General features: G+C 44.8%; 1 protein-coding gene across 1 annotated transcript in view; it reads right to left on the reverse strand.

The window, feature by feature from the left end:
- Positions 1-19,305, reverse strand: part of Sh3rf3 (SH3 domain containing ring finger 3) — a 301,431-nt gene that overhangs the window by 259,924 nt on the left and 22,202 nt on the right. The gene's annotated exons all lie outside the window — the stretch shown is intronic.

The raw sequence follows: 19,305 nt of genomic DNA on the forward strand, positions 1-19,305 counted from the left end.
AGAATGTTTCTAAAATACGAAGCGGGTTCCTCCTCTCAGCCAAGTGTGTACAGCCTTCAGGTGATTTCAGTCAACACCCGCTCTTCCAGCTGTGACAACAGACCCGCACTAAGACTTAAACTGAGGCCAGAGAGTACAGTATGCCAACGGTACGACTCAACTCTCCGCAAGTGTGAAGACAGGTGTGGGCTGTGGAGAAATGGCTTAAGAAAGCAGCAGGAGGAGCGTGTTCTCAGCAACGCAGACCCAGAGCCTGGCTGAGGGAGGGGGAAGAGTGAGGACTCAGAGAGACATGTGGCAGCAGGGTTGCACTCAGGCTGAGAAAAGAGCCTGGACCTGGTATCTACTGAAGGGCCCTGGGCCAGAGAGAAGGGTCACAGGGAAAGTATTCTTGAAGAGACATCCGAAAGTAGTTCCATGGTAAGGACTGGGGGACAAAGGGGCTTTCAGGACTTTGTTGTGTAGTTAGTTGGACTACCTCCTCTTCTTTCTCCTCCTCCTCTTCCTCTTCTTCCTCATCCTCCTCATCCTCTTCCTCCTCTCCTTCCTCCTCTTCTTCCTTCTTCCTTCTCCTCTTCCTTCTTCCTTCTCCTCTTCTTTCTTCCTTCTCCTCCGGTTTTTGGGGTTTTTTTTGGTTTTTTTTTTTTTTTTTTTGGTTTTTCGAGACAGGGTTTCTCTGTGTAGCTTTGCGCCTTTCCTGGAACTCACTTGGTAGTCCAGGCTGGCCTCGAACTCACAGAGATCCGCCTGGCTCTGCCTCCCAAGTGCTGGGATTAAAGGCGTGCGCCACCACCGCCCGGCTGTTTTGTTTTTTTTTTTAAGACAAGGGCTCACTACCTCCCCTGGCTGGCCTCAGACTCACAGAGATCCGCCTGCCTCTGCAGTGCTAGGGTTAACAGGCACCACCCATGCCTGGCTGGACTCCTTTCTTCACACTGAATCTTACAGTGCTTAGCACAATGTGGTACCCTGGCTTAGTTAGATGTTGAAAAAGAAAAAAAAATAGAAATGGTGTGAACTGAAGTTCCTAGAAAAGTGCTACACTCGTGTTAAAGATTTTAAAATACCAATTGACTGACTAGAAGAACTCCTGCAATTGGAGAGGGCTAGAATCTTGCAAGTCTAAAGCCAAACTATATTGAGCTATCTTTGGCCCTCTTAAAGTATCTGACCCAGCCGTCCATCCTTGTAAGATTTCCAGGTAAATCTTTTTGGAATGCACAAATGGATCTCTAGTTTCCACCAATCCAAAAGGACATCTGAGACCTATAGGAGAGATTTTTCCACATTTCTGAAACCTACCTAATATATTCCCATCAATATATTTTAAAGTACCTTGGTCTAGGACTTTCTTTGTTCTGTAACTATGAGAGTTTCACGAAACTGTTACCGCATCAGAACACGGATGTTTGAGGCAACCTGAATTGCGCTGCTGAGCTAATGCTCATCCAGGAGAAACTTCCTCTTGTTCCCAACTGAGGTCAGGCTGCGGTTTTGCAGTGAGAACGGGGAGAGTGGCGGAGCCCAAACTGAGTCTGTAATTTAGCTGTTCGTGATGGACCAGTGTTAATTTGTTATTTTTGACAAACGTACTGGGGCAACAGTGAGGTGTCCCCAGCGGACACTGGGTGATGGGCATCCAAGCACTGTCTGCATCGTGGGTTTTTTCAGCTAACCTGAAGTTTTCTAGAATAACCAGTTTATATGAAAAAAGAATCTGACACAGAAACATAATATTGAAAACAGATGAGCAGACAGTGCTCCACGTTTCCTTCTTACTTCCTCTACAGGCACACAGACGGACACACACACACACACACACACACACACACACACACACACACGCCCCACCAGCTTTTGTCAGGGAAAGAAATCCTAAAATGCGAGGCAAGAGGACTGGAGGAGTCTCACTCTGAGAAACCTGCCTCTAGGATATCTCATGGATAAGGGAGCACTCCACAGACATGCCACCACTGCACACAGGCCACCCCACTAAATCCGGGGAGTCGGTGGAACCCAAGAGGCTGCACTACCTCCTGATTGACTGAGAGTGTCATCTGGTCCCAGCTGGCCGATGGCCTGCGTACCCAGCTGAGACATGTATCCCTAGGCTAGCCTGACTGCTCCGTTGGGGGCTGGAAATTACAAGACAAGACCAGAAGCAGATGCAGAATCAGGCAAGGCTGCTTGCAGGAAGCAAAAAGAAGCAGGCGGGGTAGGACCCACAAGAGGAGGGCAGGGGCTTCGGCGGGGCAGGGACAGATGCAGGGAGGGGGGCACGGAGCACTCTGGGGAACAGGCTGAGGCACTGTGGGTGTTCAGGCCTCGTGGTCGGTAGTTAGCGTGCCTGGATTTCTCCACAAGAAATCTTAAGACAAACTCCTGCCAGCTGAGGAACATGAGTCTCAGCTTCCTGCAACCAATTTCGGCCCCTCGATTTCCCCCTGTGAGGAACGTCTCAGGGGTAGGAAACATGAGTCAAGACAAGAGAACTCTGGGCTGTCAGTTAAGAGCTCATGGGGCTCCCCACACCCACTACTGCTCCAAGCCCCTGGGATCTGCTTCTTCAACTAATGCAGGCGTAGTCTGTAAGCCACCCTGGAGAGAGAGAGACTGCTTTTCTTACCTCCAGCTCCTACTCCTGAAACATCCCCTCTGGAATGCAAGACGAAAGGTTGCCTGTCTGAGTAGGAACTAGAGTCTAATAGTTCTGACTGTGTTAGTTTCTGCACAGCCGCAAATCCGCCGTTTCACTGACGGGACACACTGTATGTACTGCACACCCTACTGGCCTCGTTTAGCTGCATTTCCCAGGCCCCTCTGAGGCCCAGCTACAGGATTTGATTCCCAGTTTAGGTACACACTCTCATTTGGGTTAAATTTATACATATATGCAATGTTAAACCTAAAAGAAAAAATTTGTCTTCCAAAACCTCCAGACACAACACACACACATGAATGTCTTACACTGAGAAGCCAATTTCTCAAATTTCCACAACGTCCTCAATTCATTCATTCATTCATTCATTCAGTGACTATATACATATTCATTCCACTACAACATAATTATTTTTCTCATTAAACATTTTGTGCTGCCAGGGACACCTATGAGGTCTAGTATGTGGTTTCCAGAACTACACTGCACATGGATTAAAAATGTTAATTAGATCTAAGTGAAGAACATACGAAATTTAACAAAGTGACTCTGGAAGGGAAAAGGGAAGAATAGCAGATCCACACAAAAGCCAACAGCTCCTCTTTGTTCTGTGGTGGGTTCTTTGGGGTCTGAAGAATAAGTCTGAATCTGAATTCTTGAGACAAAACAATGACATGGATAATGAGTAGGGATGTTGACAACAAGGCTGAATATTACAAAGTTGAAATTATCCAAATACACCCTAGAGAACCTATACTACAGGAGACCACGGAGGCCTCACCACAAAGAACAAGGAGCGCACTGAAGACAGCGTCTGCCTCCATCATACTCAGATTACGTTGGATCTAGAAGAGGCAGCATTGTTCATTGGAGCTCTACAAACTGAAATAGGGAAGGTTCGTAAAGAGTTCTGAAACTTAAACGAGGACAATAAAGAGGTGATAACTCCATGTCTGAGGAGTTAAAGAAGCTGACTGTGTGAGCTATCAAAGGACTTCACTGAAGACGGTGCTTCCCATCTTTCATCCTACCCCAGTCCGAATGGCCAAACCCAATAAAAACAAGTGGCAGCTCATGCCGGCAAGGATGTGAGCAAAGGGGGAGCTTACTCATTGAGTTGGGAGTGCAAACTTTACAGCTGCCATGGAAATCAGTGTGGAGATTCCACAACAAAACTGAAACTCAATCTACCTCAAGATCCAGCTACACCACTCTTGGGCATATACCCCAAAGACTCTTTATCTTTCTACATAGATACTTGCTTATGCTCACTGATGCTCTATTCAGAATAGCCAGAAATTGGAAACAACCTAGATGTCCACTCACTGGTGAATGGATAATGAAAATGTGGTACATTTACACAGTGAAATGTTATTCACCGGCTGAAAAAATGAAATGATGAAATTTGTAGGTGAATGGATGTAGCTAGAAACAATCATCCTGAGTGAGGTAGCTCAGACCCAGAAAAGCACACTTTGCATGCTTTCTCTCATATGTAGATGTTAGCTTTTAAACCTAAGGTATGTGTGTTTCAATCCAAATAACAGAAGGTTGGGTAACCAGGTAGGGACCAGTGGGGAGGAAAAGATCCTTCAGTGAAGGGGAAATTTAATAGAGTATTGTAGAGAGATAAAGGGGAAATTAGAGAAGGTGGGTTAAACAGGGAGGATGATGGCAGGGGAGGGTAAAAGGGGGAGTAGGGGACAGGACAACTAACACTAAAGACCTTTTGAAAGGCCCTATGGAAACCTACTACTACGGAAGCTTCCTAAAATGAATACATACATAAAAGGAATTTAAATAAGAGTCGCCATTTAACAGGGCAGAGAATGTCCCAACTAGGCATCTTATTTATACTACCAAGTAAAACCCCAAGTACCTGGAATGAAGTATTGGCCAAAGAGATCCCATAGACCCCCTCCAAATATCATAGGTCATTTCCAATGCTATTCATTACCCTCTACAACCTGATGGTAAGGCCTCATTGCTGAACACAATGCTTACTTACGTCATCAAACATGGAGAAATCAATCTGGTGCCAATTAGAAGCTTCACCCATACTTACTAGCACCCGTGGTAGTAGAAGGTATTTTGCAAACTACCACAGGTAAAAACTCATCATTAGTATCAGCTAGCTTCAAACCTTGCCGCCTACAACAGAGACCTGCCAGCAATATATACTGGTACAATAGTGGCTCAGATGTTATAGGAGTAACCAACCACTTCTTGATTGGCTTTAAGGCCCACTCCATGAGATGGAATCAGTCAATGACGTGTTGTGATGAGGCCAAGAACCTGAGGCTAGACAGATCATGAGCCTGGGAGAACACCTACAACTATTACTCTGCTAAATGAACATAAGCAATAAAATGACTCCTAATGACACATCGTTATACCTATAGATCAGGGCACCATTCATCTATCATCAGAGAAGCTGCTTCTTGCAGTAGACAGTAATTAACACAGAGACTCACACACAACTGGACAGTGTCCAGTGAGAGACCATGGAGCCCTAAATGGGATGTCTTTATCTCCTGGGGTTGTCATTGGTTTTTTGTTTGTTTGTTTCCTATGTTAGATGCCTAGGAAAGTGTGAAGACCAAAGAAAATGAGATGGCTGCCACCAGAAACTTCCAATTCAGTAATAATACCCCATCTTAAGGGAAGAAAAGAATTAAAATAAATAAGCTTCCTAGATTTTGACCTACAGATTCATTAGGTAGTCAGTCAGATTAAGTAAATCAAATTATCTCATCCAATAGGTTTTGACAGTCTTTACATCTGAAACCTACTAGAGGATCAAGATGAAGGAGAGTTTAACTTGTCACAAGTTAGTCAAAGAGTTTCTACATTCCTTCACAAATGATCAAAACTTCCACATGGACTACATACCTACCCTCCCTCTTCTCTCTTCAGCCCCAGACACCCTGGGGTCCTCGTTGTTCCTCTAGAAAATCTTCTCTAACCTTGTGGGGTGCATACAGCTCCAGCTGAAGAGCAACTTGCCATATCACGGGCTTCTAAGTTTATCCTGGAAACCTCTAGTAAGCCACAAACTCTAATCTTAAAACCTGCACCAAACAATTCACGCCAGTACTTAACTCAAATACCATAAAATAATTTTTGTACAATTCTGCTTCTCCCACTAGTTACATATTCGTTATTGTCCTTTGAATTCTGAATATTTAGCACTGCCCCCTGCAAAAGAGTAGGGTACCCAGAAAATACAGGTGTGCTTGAGTGGGTTTTCTCAGTGAAACCAAAAGCAAAAGAAAACAGGCCCGAAGGAGAGAGGGGATTTCTCATGATATATAATGCAGATTATCATCTGCACCACATGGATTTTTTTCCTGATGCTTCTGATTTGCTTCAATGCACACGATCCAGATAAATGAAGTATGCCAATAAAATGTTCAAAGACCGCCAAGGGAGAAAAAGTGGATGCTTATCCAGTGCATAATTAAGATGCAAAACTAACATGCATTTTTTAAAATACTAGATCCTCGGGCTGAGAATCCTTTATGAAAAATGCCTCGGATGGAGAGTGTTTCAGATGATTTTGGATTTGGGGATGTTTGCCCATACGTAAGGACATAGCTTGAAGGTAGAACCAAAGTCTCATCTACGTGCCAGACACACATCCTAAATGTATCCAAACAATAGTTTTGAGGTGCATTTTGATTGCCACCTGTCACATGATGTCAGGTATGGAATTTTCCACTTGTAGTATCATTTCAGTTCTAAAAAGGGTTTGGGTTTTGGAGTATTTCTGATTTTGGATTTTCAGGTAAGGGATGTTAAACTTACATTGGTCCAACAACTTAAAGATGGTCAAAGAAAACCAGCTGTCCCTACTTCAGGTTATGTTTCTATGAAGACTCTAGATCACACTGTACAATTCACTCACCTCCATTTTCTGCCTTAGTTGAGGCAACCTACAACGTGCCTTTTTTCTGATTATGGAGACCCTTAAGTGAAGGTTTCTGCTCAGACTTCACATTTTTTAACTTTTATTTTTTTAATGTTTTTTTCATTTTACACACCAATCACTGTTCTTCCTCCCTCCCCTCTTCCCACTCCCCCCACCACCTACCCAGCCCACCCATCATCCACTCCTCAGAGAGGGTAAGGCCTCCCATGGGGAGTCAGCAAATCCTGGCACATTAAGTCGAGGCAGGACCAAGCCCTTCCCCCCTGCATAAAGGCTGAGCAAGTTATCCCACCACAGGGAATGGGCTCCAAAAGGCCAGTTCATGCACTAGGGATAAATCCTGGTCTCACTGCCAGGAGCCCCACAAACTGCCCAAGCCACATAACTGTCACCCACATTCAGAGGGCCTCGTTCGGTCCAGTGCAGGTTCCCCAGCTGTCAGTCCAGAGTCAGTGAACTCCCACTAGCTCAAGTCAGCTGGCTCATATAATCCCTCCTCCCTCTCTTCAACTGGACTCCAGGAGCTAGGCCTGGTGCTTGGCTGTGGGTCTCTGCATCTGCTTCTATCAGTTACTGGATGAAGGTTCTATGGTGACAATTAGGGTAGTCACCAATCTGATTACAAGAGAAGGCCAGTTCAGGCACCCTCTCCACTATTGCTAGAAGTCTTAGCTGGGGTCATCCTTGTGGATTCCTGGGAATTTACCTAGCACCAGGTTTCTCCCTAACCCCACAATGGCTCCCTCTATCAAGATATCTCTTTCATTGCTCTCCCTCTCCATACCTCCCCCAACTCAACCATCCTGTTCCCTCATGTTATTATCCCTCATCCCCCCCTCTTTTTGTCCCCCCACTTTACCTAGGAGATCTTATCTATTTTGCCTTTCTAGGGTGATCCATGTGTGTCCCTCTTAGGATCCTCCATGTTACCTAGCTTCTCTTGGGCTGTGGATTGTAGCATGGTTATCTCAGACTTCACTTTTAAGCCAAAGCAATAGCTAAGACTGCTGGTGGTGATTCATTCAACTGAGCAGGACCAGGCCTATCACCCTGAAGCTGTGCCCTCACCCTTGTTCATTCTCTTGGTAAATTCCTGGTGAGTGCAAGAACAGAAGGATGTACTGAGAAATCTGCCTTCCCTTTCAAGTGTACCCAGCTCTACGGGAATTTGCAATTCAGTAAGTTAACCTCCTTTGTTTCCACACAACAAGATGAGACAAAAAACGAAGCTATGCAAAGATTAGCAGCCTAAAGAACGCATGCCTTTAATCCCAGCACTCTGGAGGCAGAGCCAGGCAGATCTCTGTGAGTTCGAGGCCAGCCTGGTCTACAGAGAAAGATCCAGGAAAGGCGCAAAGCTACACAGAGAAACCCTGTCTCGAAAAACAAAAAAACAAAAACAAAAAAACCAACAACAACAAAGAAAACAAAACAAAAAGAAAGAGCCAAGTGCAAGTGCCAAGGGAGGCAAGAGAGATGCGCCATGGCACACAGCAGAAACCGACCTCACTGTGGACGTAAGAGTGAGGGACACAGATTCACCATGACTATAAAATGCCGTGAACAAGTTGCAGGCCTTAGTGATATTAACCAATAAGTACTGCAAACAGACAGTGCATTTCTGACTGAAATCTAAAATAGAGCCATCATCATTCCATAGCACAGACCCACCCCTAAAAAACCAAAAGTCCTCAAGTCCCTTCTATAAAATGGTGTAGCACTTGCAAAAAAAAAAAAATCTGCACATATCTTCCAGAATATTTAATTCACCTCTAGTCAGGTATTACAAGACACCTAACACTAGAAATGCTAAGTGGTTGTTCCACTTACTTTTTAGAAAGTGATGGTAAGGGGGAAAAAAATGAGCTGTCCATGTATAGGAAAGGTAGAGTCTTTTAAAACTTATTTTCTATTTCTTTCTGAGGTTGGCTGAATCCATGGATGTGGAACCCATAGATATGGAGGGCCAATTATAATTTAAACATGATAACTAGGCTCTCAAAGGCTATTTGCAAAAGCCTAAAGACTACTGGATAACATTATTTTGGAAAGAGATAGAAACCATTCTCTAAATAAATGCTATTTTAAATAATTTTTTTTATTAATTGAAAATGCTATGTATTTTGATCATATTCATCTCCCTCCAACTCCTTCCAGATCCTCCCCCCACCTACCTACCCAATTTTTCATGTACCCGCTCTATCTATCTATCTATCTATCTATCTATCTATCTATCTATCTACCTAATCTACCTATCATCTATCTACCTACCTATCTATCTACCAATGTATCTATCTAGTCTATCCATCTCATAGAGACCAGCTTGTGTTAGCCAACAATCCTGGATGTAAGACCTGTCCTGGAGTGCGTTACCAAGTGTATTGGCTAATTTTATGTTAACTTGACACAGGCTAAAGTCATCTGAGAAGAGGAACTTCAACTGAGAAAATGTGTCCATAAGATCAGACTGTAGGCAGGTAAGCATGGAGAGCATTTTCCTAATTCTTGATTAATGGGGGAGAGCCCAGCCCATTGTGGGAACACCCCGGGGCTGATGGTCTTCTGCTCTTTAAAAGAAGGAGGAGGAGGCTGAGTAAGCCATGAGAAGCAAGACAGTAAGCAGCACTCTTCTATAGCCTGTACATCAGCTCCTGCCTCCAGGTTCCTATCCTATTTGAGTTCCTGCCTTAGTGTCCCTCAGTGGACTGTGACTTAGGATATGTAGGCTAAATAAACACTTTCTGATATAGGAATGATAAAAAGATAGATTATTGAATCTACTTTGATTCAAAAAACAACTATTAATCTCAAAATACTTTACATTGATATGGATTTGGTTTATTGATACAAATTTAAGGTCAATTTGATTATACTGTATGTATATTTCTACTCTTGTTTAAGGTATTATGTTTATGCAACTCATTTAAAATTATAATGTATAATTAAGAAATAAAGATTAATAATTGGTCATCTATTATAATCAGACTTATAGTCATGTTAGTTAAGTTTTCTAGGTATATAAAGATACATTTTAATTAGGTAGGTAATCTTCAAACACTTCAAACACCTACAGAATATGGCATTTAAAATGTTTTTAAGAACTTAGACTTTTCTGGACAATGAGACATGTCTGCTCCTGGCAGCACCAATTACTTCAAAGAGGATGATGGGCATTGAAGAAACTCATTATGGAGTTTGCTTACAATATAAAAAAGGCTAGCCATTTGAGCAAGAAACTGCTCTTGCCTGGATTGCTTGACAGTATGTTGTATAAACTGGACATGCAGAACCCATAAGAAAATGACCACTGAACTTTGCCAAAATAAGGCCGAATGGTCCTTCAGGTTCTTATTTCACAGAAGAAACTGCCAGACATTCTACAGGACACAGAAAAAAGTAACTGATGAACTTTGCCAATAGGCAAAACAGTCCTTCAAATTTCCTGCTTCATTGAAAAGTATTACAGAGACTCTAGGCCTGTAGACTAAAATAAATGCCCCAATATTAAAAAAGAATTTTGGGTGACGGTCCAGACAGCCAGATGTCTCTGTCATTTCTAGAAATAATGGAAGTTGCTTGCAAAGCACTTCCTGTTTACTCAGATAATATTATATCTTTCTGGGGTCTTTGATGGAGATAGTTATAATTATAGTTTTCCTTGGTCATGATAAAAGATAAATTAGATATAAAACTTTAGACTCACAAAAATAGGATAGATGATAGAATATTTTCTTTACTTTTGCCAAATACAAATAATGTAACTGTAATTCCTTCTTGATAACTGTCTTGTTATATGTAGTTTTACTATGTTAAAATGAAAACCTTCCTTTTTCATTAGATAGAAAAGGGAAATGCTGGGGATGGTCTTTCTGTATGCTGGGAATGTTGCTACCATTGGTTAATAAAAAAAGCTGCCTTGGCCTATGGCAAGAGAGGTTATAGCCAGGCAGGAAATCCAAGAGAGAGAGAGGGAGAAGAAAGGCAGAGTCAGGGGGAGACACGATCCAGCTGCCCAAGGAGCAACATGTCAGCAGACAAGTAATGCCAAGGTCATGTGGCAATACATAGATCAATAGAAATGGGTTAATTTAAGATGTTAGAGCTAGCTAGCAAGAAACCTGAGCCATAGACTAGTTTGTAATTAATATAAGCCTCTGTATGTTTACTTGGGACCAAGTGGCTGTGGACACAGGCAAACTTCTGGCTACATTCCTGGAGTTTCTTTTGATCATGGTGTTTCATCACAGCAGTAGTAACCCTAAGACGCCAGCTTGTAACATCTTTGAAGAAAACTGATTTTTCCCTCTCTCTCAACAGCAATCAAGTGCCAATAGCCCTTAGCTAGGAACAGGACTTTGTGCCCACTTCCTTTTCTCTGTGCTGGAAGCATAGTTACTATTTTAGAACAGTAAAAGGGATGTCTTCAAGAGACAGATCAGTATGGGACAAGCCCAACATGTCAGGACAAAGAGCCAAGGAGAAGCTGCCGCACTCCTCCCAGTCTTGAGATGGATTCACAAAACCCTATCCTCACTGGCTAGTCAGTGAGTCTCCAGGGAGTAATTCTACACAGCAGGGTGGAACTCCCAACTCTTCCTCCAAAGACATCATTAAAATCCCTCACCTCAGGCCAACAAGATGGCTCAGCCAGGAAAGGAACTTGCCACCTAACCCGAGGGCCTGGATTCCATCCCTGGGACCCAAAGGGTGGAAGGAAAGCATGAACTCCCGACGGCTGCATTCTGACCTACTCACACACGCATGCAGGCATGCGCCAGTAAACAAATAAATGTGATAAAATCCTCCACCTCCGCTCACGGAGCCCATTTGGGAAAGATGAGCATCTTCCAAATGAAGAGCCTCTAAGAGCCATTCATCTTCCCGTTCCTTCTCAGACAGCAAGGCTTCTGCCATCCACGTAGGAACAGATGCTGCATCATACAGTAGAGAATTTCACACCACGTGTTTTGATCATATTCATCCCCTTCCACGACCCGTCCCAGATCCCCCCAAAACCTTCTCCCCACCCCCTACCTTTATGATTGTGTGCCTCTCTCATCTCTGCTCCCCTCCCCTCTCTGTCCCTCTTCCCTCCCTTTCCCTCTCCTCTCCTCTCCTTTTCCCCACCCCCACCCCCACGGAGTCCAGCTTGTATTGGCCAGCAGCTGAGTGAATGTGGCCAAAACCTGACTGCCCAAGCAGAGGCCCCACTCTGCCCCGACTCACATGCCTGCTTATAGTGGAGGACTACCATGCTGCTGTCGAGAAGCACTATGAAGGAGAAAATGGAGTGACCGGCATGTCACAAATGTCCTCAGAGGTTTATTCTTTCCTTTTTGCCAAAACACAGCAACACAGTCTTTCTGTGGTGATATTTTATCTGTGTACGCCCAAATAAAGTTTATCTGAGGATCAGAGGAAAAAGCCAGCCACTGTAGTAAACATAGAGGTCAGGCAATGGTAGCACATGATTTTAATCCTATCATTCAGAAGGCAGAGATCCATCTGGATCTCTGTGAGTTCAAGGCCACACTGGGAACAAAGTCAGGCATGGTGGTACATACCTTTAATCCCAGCACTAACCATAAAGGTCTGAAGGTCTGTACAGACAGACAGGAAGTGACAGAGCTGGGCAGGAAGAGGAAGTGATGTAGCTGGGCAGAGAGAGGAAATGAGATGGCAGAACACAAAGGCATATAGGCGTGGGTATACAGGAAGTAGGTCTCTGGCAGAGGATCTCCAAGTGGTAAGAATGTGGCTGGCTTCTTTCTGCTTTCCTGATATCTCAGCTTTTTACCCCAATATCTGGCTCTGGGTTTTTATTAATAAGACCATTTAGCAATTCATCTACAGTCTTTCTCCTTGCCTCTTTAAGTTGGATAGTGTATACCTTACTCTGAAACAGTGAAATGGCATATGGGGCAACTTTCACAGACCCCATAGTACCCAGGCTCCTCTGGCCAAGAAGTTAGGTTAGGTAGCACGGCCTAGCTATCCTAAAAGAAGCTTGAAAGAATAGGAAGACATTGCTAGAGCTAACCATCAGGCGTCACTGCTTCACTAGCCTCTGATACTTGGTCCAAATCATGACCAGAACTTGCTGCTTTGGGTTCTGGTTCATTGCTAAGGCCCACAGACATCAGTTTTTAAAAGCCCAAGAATCAGACCACTCCAGATTCCACATTCCTCGTGAGAACATTCCAAGTCTGTGTACGCACTTCCAAGGATGGCAGTCACGTTCCAGCCTGTCCTACACCCTTGGTCAGGGCCAGTCTGAGACCACAGCAAAGACAAACCTGGGGTCCTCCAAGGAGGAGGGCTCCTGTTTATGGTGCTTTGGGCTCCAGGGCAATGCTTTAAGGAGGTCAGCAAAAGTGCTGGAGACTCACATCAGGTCTCATTGGGGTCTCAGCTATGAGGCCCCACTCTGCTGGCACAGCCAAAGGGCAGCCATGCAAGACACGTGGCCAGGGCGCATTTGCCAGTCCTGCTCTTAAACATAGCTGTGGCATGACTCTAACTATGGGAAGTGGAGAGCTGCAGTGTTTACCCCAGTCTCATCAATAACGCCTTTATCTGAACCAGATTTCTCAGGCACGAGTCAGGGGTGGCCTGGGTGGATACTGAGTTAAGAGTGATCCCAATGCAAGCTGTCATGTTGCCTTGGCATGACCAAAAAAAAAAAAAAAGTCTTCAAAGCTCTTCTCAACACTCTAATTCTAGAATTCTAAGAACTGTGACTCAGTATGTATTAAATTTCCATGAAAAAGACGGAAACGATGCTAAAATTCTAGAACACTGGAAATTTATTAAATCTGGGCTGTGCCCATGAGAGAGAGAGACTTAAGACATTAAAGATCTCATTAAATCCTACCACCCAAGATAATCCACTCAACATGAGTTCCTATTTGCATCCATGTAAATATAAACACATGTCACAAACAGCGTGTGTTGTGGTCACAGTTACCAGTCATACAACAGCAATCACACTCACTTTGAACTTGCAGATTCATTTTGGAACAGAAATACTGCACTCAACAAATGCAATACTCTTCTACGATATATGCCACTGAGCTCCAGTGCTGGGGTAGAAGCTGGGTACGCCATTCTTCTAATCTGTAGGGGGATTCAGTTTTAGTCAAGACAGAATTCAGCCTCCAAGCCACTGCTTTCTATGAGCAACCATGCCTCACCACACCAAGAAAATCAATGGAAATATGTCCCAAAGCATACAAGATGGCGTATCAGTTTCCAAACAGTTGCCACCCTGCTGTGAACTCCAGCAAGGGCTGCAGCTTATTGTCAACACTGAGGGGATAACACAGCGGAGAGAGGAGATGAATGGAAGAAAGAAGGAGAGGAGAGGGAAGAGATCACCACCTCTGGGCAGCAGGAGTAGAGATCTAGGTACAGGAAATGGGGGCTTGTCCCGATTCTCAGCTCCGTTGAGACCCAAAGGCTATACTGTAAGGTGTTCACTGGTACATGTGGTTAAATGCTAAACCACGGGATGAGCAGACCCTCCAAAGAGATGCCTGACCATGCAACACCTTAGAGACTGTGTTCAAGAGAATTGGCTGTCTGGGGCTCCTGAATCTTGGAACTGACTGACAAGTCACTCACCAGCACATTCCAGATGGTTCCAACAGAGAAGCTCCATGTGCTCTGCCTCAATCGATTTCCTCAAACTGGGATGTGATGTGCATACCAAGTTTTCTCTTTCTTCAAGCCATGGAGGTGATGGTAATGAAGCCCACAATGTCCCATGCCATCATTTATTGGGAAATATGCAAACCATTGGAAATCATACAAGAATGGCTGAGGAAGGAGTGAGGGCCCAGCTCATTGTACATTCACATACATTATAGAAACACAGAACAAAGTTGTCAAAAGTGAATCTGTATAGGTCGAGTATGATAACCACTACCTGAGGCAGAGGCGCCAGCGAGGACAAGCATGAACCTCCCCTTAGGGACATCGGGACTGAGTCCATGGCACTGTAAGGTTGTGTCGTGTAGACAGGGTATGCCTCTGGAAGGCACGAAAGGTCCCAAACCTCTGAGGTACAAACTATATACATAAAGTGCCTGGATCTACTTCCCACAGGACATATCCCAGGTGGGGCTCTGCACAGGCCCAAGCCATGACATGTAATGGCCCTGTGTTTCAGTGTGTTTACATTGTCTCACCTGAGTCCTTACAGAACATGATCCTAAGTGGCCAGTGTCCTCAGCAGATCAGAAAGGAAAAGTATGAAATGGAGCAGAACGGTTATAGTGCAAAGGGTATTTGAAGTCCATATTCACTTAACCTACTCTAAACATGCTCAATAACAGTGAATTTTCATCATTAGTTCACATAAAGATGATAAAAGTTTTGAATTTTTAACAAATTAAAGATAAAACATATGCATGGCAAGGAGATAAAAACAATTAACCAGAAAAAACATATATAATCCCCCCACATTCGGAAAGCTAAACTCCGTAGATTGATTATTCAGGTAGAGAGAAGGCAAAATGGGTCTTATGAATTCTGTTCCTCAAGGTCCTTCCTCAGAGGAATGCCTTTCCCAGGCCCAGCCAGTATTCCAGGAAAGCACAGGCAGAGGCAACTATTGGAAGAAAAACCTCACCTGTCTCTACACACTAAGGAAGGTGATCCCAGAGGGCCTTCAGAGGGTAAAAGCACTGAATCTTCATCCATGTGGAAAGTCTGGCTAGGGCAACTGAATGCCACATTCCTGAGAACCCAGCTGATGGTCTGTACAGCTTCAATCCCAGAGCCCGGGGCTGGTGCCCAGCTAAGGTTTGTTTAGTATAGTTTAACAAACAATAACTGTAAATCTAGAAAGAGAGCACAGCATCCAACTCATCTGACTCACTCCTCACCAAAGAGTGGTGGTGGTGGGGTTGTGTGTGTGTGTGTGTGTGTGTGTGTGTGTGTGTGTGTGTGCGCGTGCACACGTGTGTTCTTCAATGCACAAATACAAGCTTCTCAGTCTGTATAATGCTACTTGTATGTATATGTTTTCAGGGCTGACCACTTGATATTGAATAACCAGTTGGTGAGCTCTTCCCTGGGGAAAATATTCTCAAAGAAGGAATTTTTAAAAAGAGAGAGGTAAGGCATTTCTGCCACTGCACTGGTACACTTTATTTGTGACTGCCAAGTTCTGCTGTGTGACCACCATCACTGGACTCTGTTAAACTCTTAAAAAAAACAACTTTAAGCTCTGGTTGGGTCTGAAGGGAAAGGGGAACGCACACCCCCTGCTGCCACCAGCTCTTGCCAGTTGGCCAGGTTGACCCTGAACTCTCAGAGGGTTTTCTAGACATCACTTGGTAGCCGACAGTCAACTAAGTAAGATTATTTATGCCTTGGGAAGCAACACAGGTACAAAATGGGCTCTTGTTCCCCTTCTCAGCGAACCAGAGTTTAGACCTTTGTCAGCCCAGCAGAGTTTGAAAAAAGGATCGGAATGGGTAAAATGAACCCTAGCTACAAACTAGGAAACAACCTGACTTGGCTAAAGTCAAAATACAATATACAACAGAGAGGAGGACATGAGAGAAAATGTCAGCACCAGGGGAGAGAGGCCCCATCATACCCTGCACCCAGAGGGGTTAATCAGAGAGGCAGCAATGCAAAGACACAGGGTCTCACCATGGGGTGAGAGAAGATCATCACGGAAGTGAACACATGACAATACCGTGGCACCGAGGTCAGTCGTCTTCCGCCTGTCGGATGCTAAGTGCATTCTTTCATTCATACTTGGTCTAACCACAAGTAGTTGGTAATATACCAAAGGGATCATGCAAACCACATTGCCGGGGAAAGCAGAGTAATTACCGAGTTTAGTCCTTACTCAGAGCTGAACAGAGCTCTGTGCTGTGGGCTTCTCACCACAGGGTCTTGGAATGCCTAAGCGTAAACTTTCGTTCTTGGTGATTCGACTGAGCTCCAGACTTCTGATCCTCTCAAGTGCTTGTTTGCTTACAATTTCCTTTCTTCCAAAATTGTAATCATCTGCCTCGGTAGAAAAAAAACCACATCATTGCCCCACCCTCGCCACACCAAATGTAGCCCCCTTTTGGATGCCTGGCCCTCTCTGGTGGGTCCAGTGACTAAAGATGAGTAGATGCTCCTCCTGTGATCTGAACTCCATCTCACTATTTGGAGAGCCTGCACTCAAGCCCGGCATATGACTGTAAACACTTTGGATTTCCCCATATTAAATCAGCCCCTGGGCCAGAATGACAGCTTCAGCCATTCTAAAAAGCAGCCTCCAAGACTTCCTCAGAATAAGAGACATCGGATGTGGTAAGGAGCTAGCTCGTAAACTAGAATGCATAAAACATGTGACAGCACCCACAAAAAGCCTTTGCTATTTGTGTGCTGAGGTAGGGTTGTATGTACCCCACAACACAAAATTCTGGGGACCCGTTGGGATTACTTCTGTCATCTCGACACAATCTGGAACCACTGGAAGAGAGTCTCACTAAGGGACTGTCTAGATCAGGGTGGCCTGTGGGCAGGTTTGTGGGGATTGTCTTGATTACATGAATTGGCATGGGGAGGCCCAGCTCCCTTTGGGTGGCACCATTTCCTGGAGCCCAGCCCTGGAATAAATGAACAGGAGGGGTGAGCTGAGCACGGGCAAAGGCGCATTCCTGCATTCCTTCCTTCCTTCCTTCCTTCCTTCCTTCCTTCCTTCCTTCCTTCCTTCCTTCCTTCCTTCCTTCCTTCCTTCCTTCCTTCCTTCTCTTGGCTGTGGCTATGATGTGACCAGTTGCTTCAAGTTCCCACAGCCTTCATTCCCCAGCAGTAATGGACTGTAACCTGGGACTGTGAGCCAAACAAGCCCTTCCTTTCATTCCCTTAAAAAAAAAAAAAAAAAGCTATCTCCAAGGGGCTCTCCATCATTTTAAGGAGAGGAGGCTTCTTCTGACAGTCGTCTATGGTCTCAGACTCTTGGTATCAAGGTATCAACATTCAAAAGACTCACTCATTTTTCCCTGTTGAAGGAAAAGGAAAAGGAGGAGACCCCAGCTTTGTGAATGCTTACCTCTAAGTCAGTGGTTCTCAACCTTTCTAATGCTGGGACCCTTTAATACAGTTCCTCATGCTGTAGTGACCCCCAAGCATAAAATTTATTTCATTGCTACTTCATCACTGTAATTTTGCTACTGTTATGAATCATAGTGTAAATGTTTTTGGAGACAGAGGTTTGCCAAAGGGATCACGACCCACAGGTTGAGAACCACTGTTCTGAGTTCTTGCAATCCCACTGTCTCCCCCCCCCCCTGCCCCCCCCCACACACTCTCAAGGGAACTTTAACACCCACTGAGGTGTCCCTCAGTCTTATCTCTTCCTCAATGAGGTCCTAAAAAAAAAAAAGAACCTCATCCCACGCCAGGACACAAGCCTCCCGAGGCCTGCCCTGTGTCTTTCCAGGGTCACATTAAAGCCAAAGAATCTATAGAAGGAAACAAGCGGGTGCACTACCTCTGTTCCTATCTCTGCCAGACAACACAATCACAAATCAGCATCCATACAATCAGTCCTTCTGGCTTTTGAGAGCACACCCAAGGAGAAGAGTCATTCTTACAGGCACCTTCTACACACCCGGACACCTAGTGATGTCTGAAACACAAAATGTCCAGTCGTCCCCTCCCCGGGGGCATCACCTGGAGACTGACAGGCAATACAGAGTACTCGGCCCTCCTTGGGGCCATCACATTCCTATTGGACAGAGAGTAAAGAAAGCTCAGGAGGATGCATGTCCTCTGAGGACACACAGCACATAGGGAGGATCCAGAAGTCTACACAGACCTCGTTTACTCGTCTTCCTATCACATAAACACTGAAGGGAGTGCCTGACTCAGAAGGGAGGACCATAGGAACCACCTCACTAGTGTGCCTGGGATTTTGTGCACAAAGGCCTGGGAGCACATGAAATCCGCACACGACTTCCAAGTGAATATTTGCATTGTGCTCACAAGTACCCAAGACCCAAGTCTCTCTCCAATTATGCTTCGAACCATGAGACACAGCCAATGCTAACATAAAGCCTTGGCTTCCCCACGGATGAAGAATGTAAACCAACTGACATGGGAGATGTCCTTCCAGACCCTTCCCCTTCCAACCCAGAATCATACTCGGGAACATGTTTCTCAATACAGAAGCTGGGGTGTCAGTGCTGGGGGAGACTCTTGCTCTGCAGCTTCCCCAAGTCACCCCATCCATGATAATTCCCTGCATCATCCTATACCGTGAAAGCTGGGGGCACAGGCGGCTCCTTCTCCAGTCTCCTCCATTTCCCAACATTGGTCCCATCTGGTCACGAGTAAGAAGAATGGACATTAAGTGGATCCCACGCATTACAAAACCCCCGAGACAACGTTCTGAACCCTAACCAAGGCAAGACAAATGCTCTCAAAGACTTAAACCCATGGGATCCAAATGTCATTTTGCAGTCAAAATGCTCTAGCACTGAGTTAGATGTCCTAAATGTCCTCACATTGATTGATCGCCTTAAAAGGTCAGGTCTGTTGTCTTACAGTCACCAATTAGTGACTGCAGGCTAATGTGCAGTGTGAGTATGTGGTTGATTGCTAGACAGCCACACTGCCGGCTTCTTTATAATTCTGAACCTGCGTCTTATGCCCTGCAAGTGACGTGGTGGGTGCCGCTTGCTAAAGTCCAAGAACACCGAGA

Source organism: Peromyscus californicus, unplaced genomic scaffold (genome assembly GCF_007827085.1).
Source record: "Peromyscus californicus insignis strain IS unplaced genomic scaffold, ASM782708v3 Scaffold_19__1_contigs__length_69161282, whole genome shotgun sequence".
In the NCBI taxonomy this organism is placed as follows: domain Eukaryota; kingdom Metazoa; phylum Chordata; class Mammalia; order Rodentia; family Cricetidae; genus Peromyscus; species Peromyscus californicus.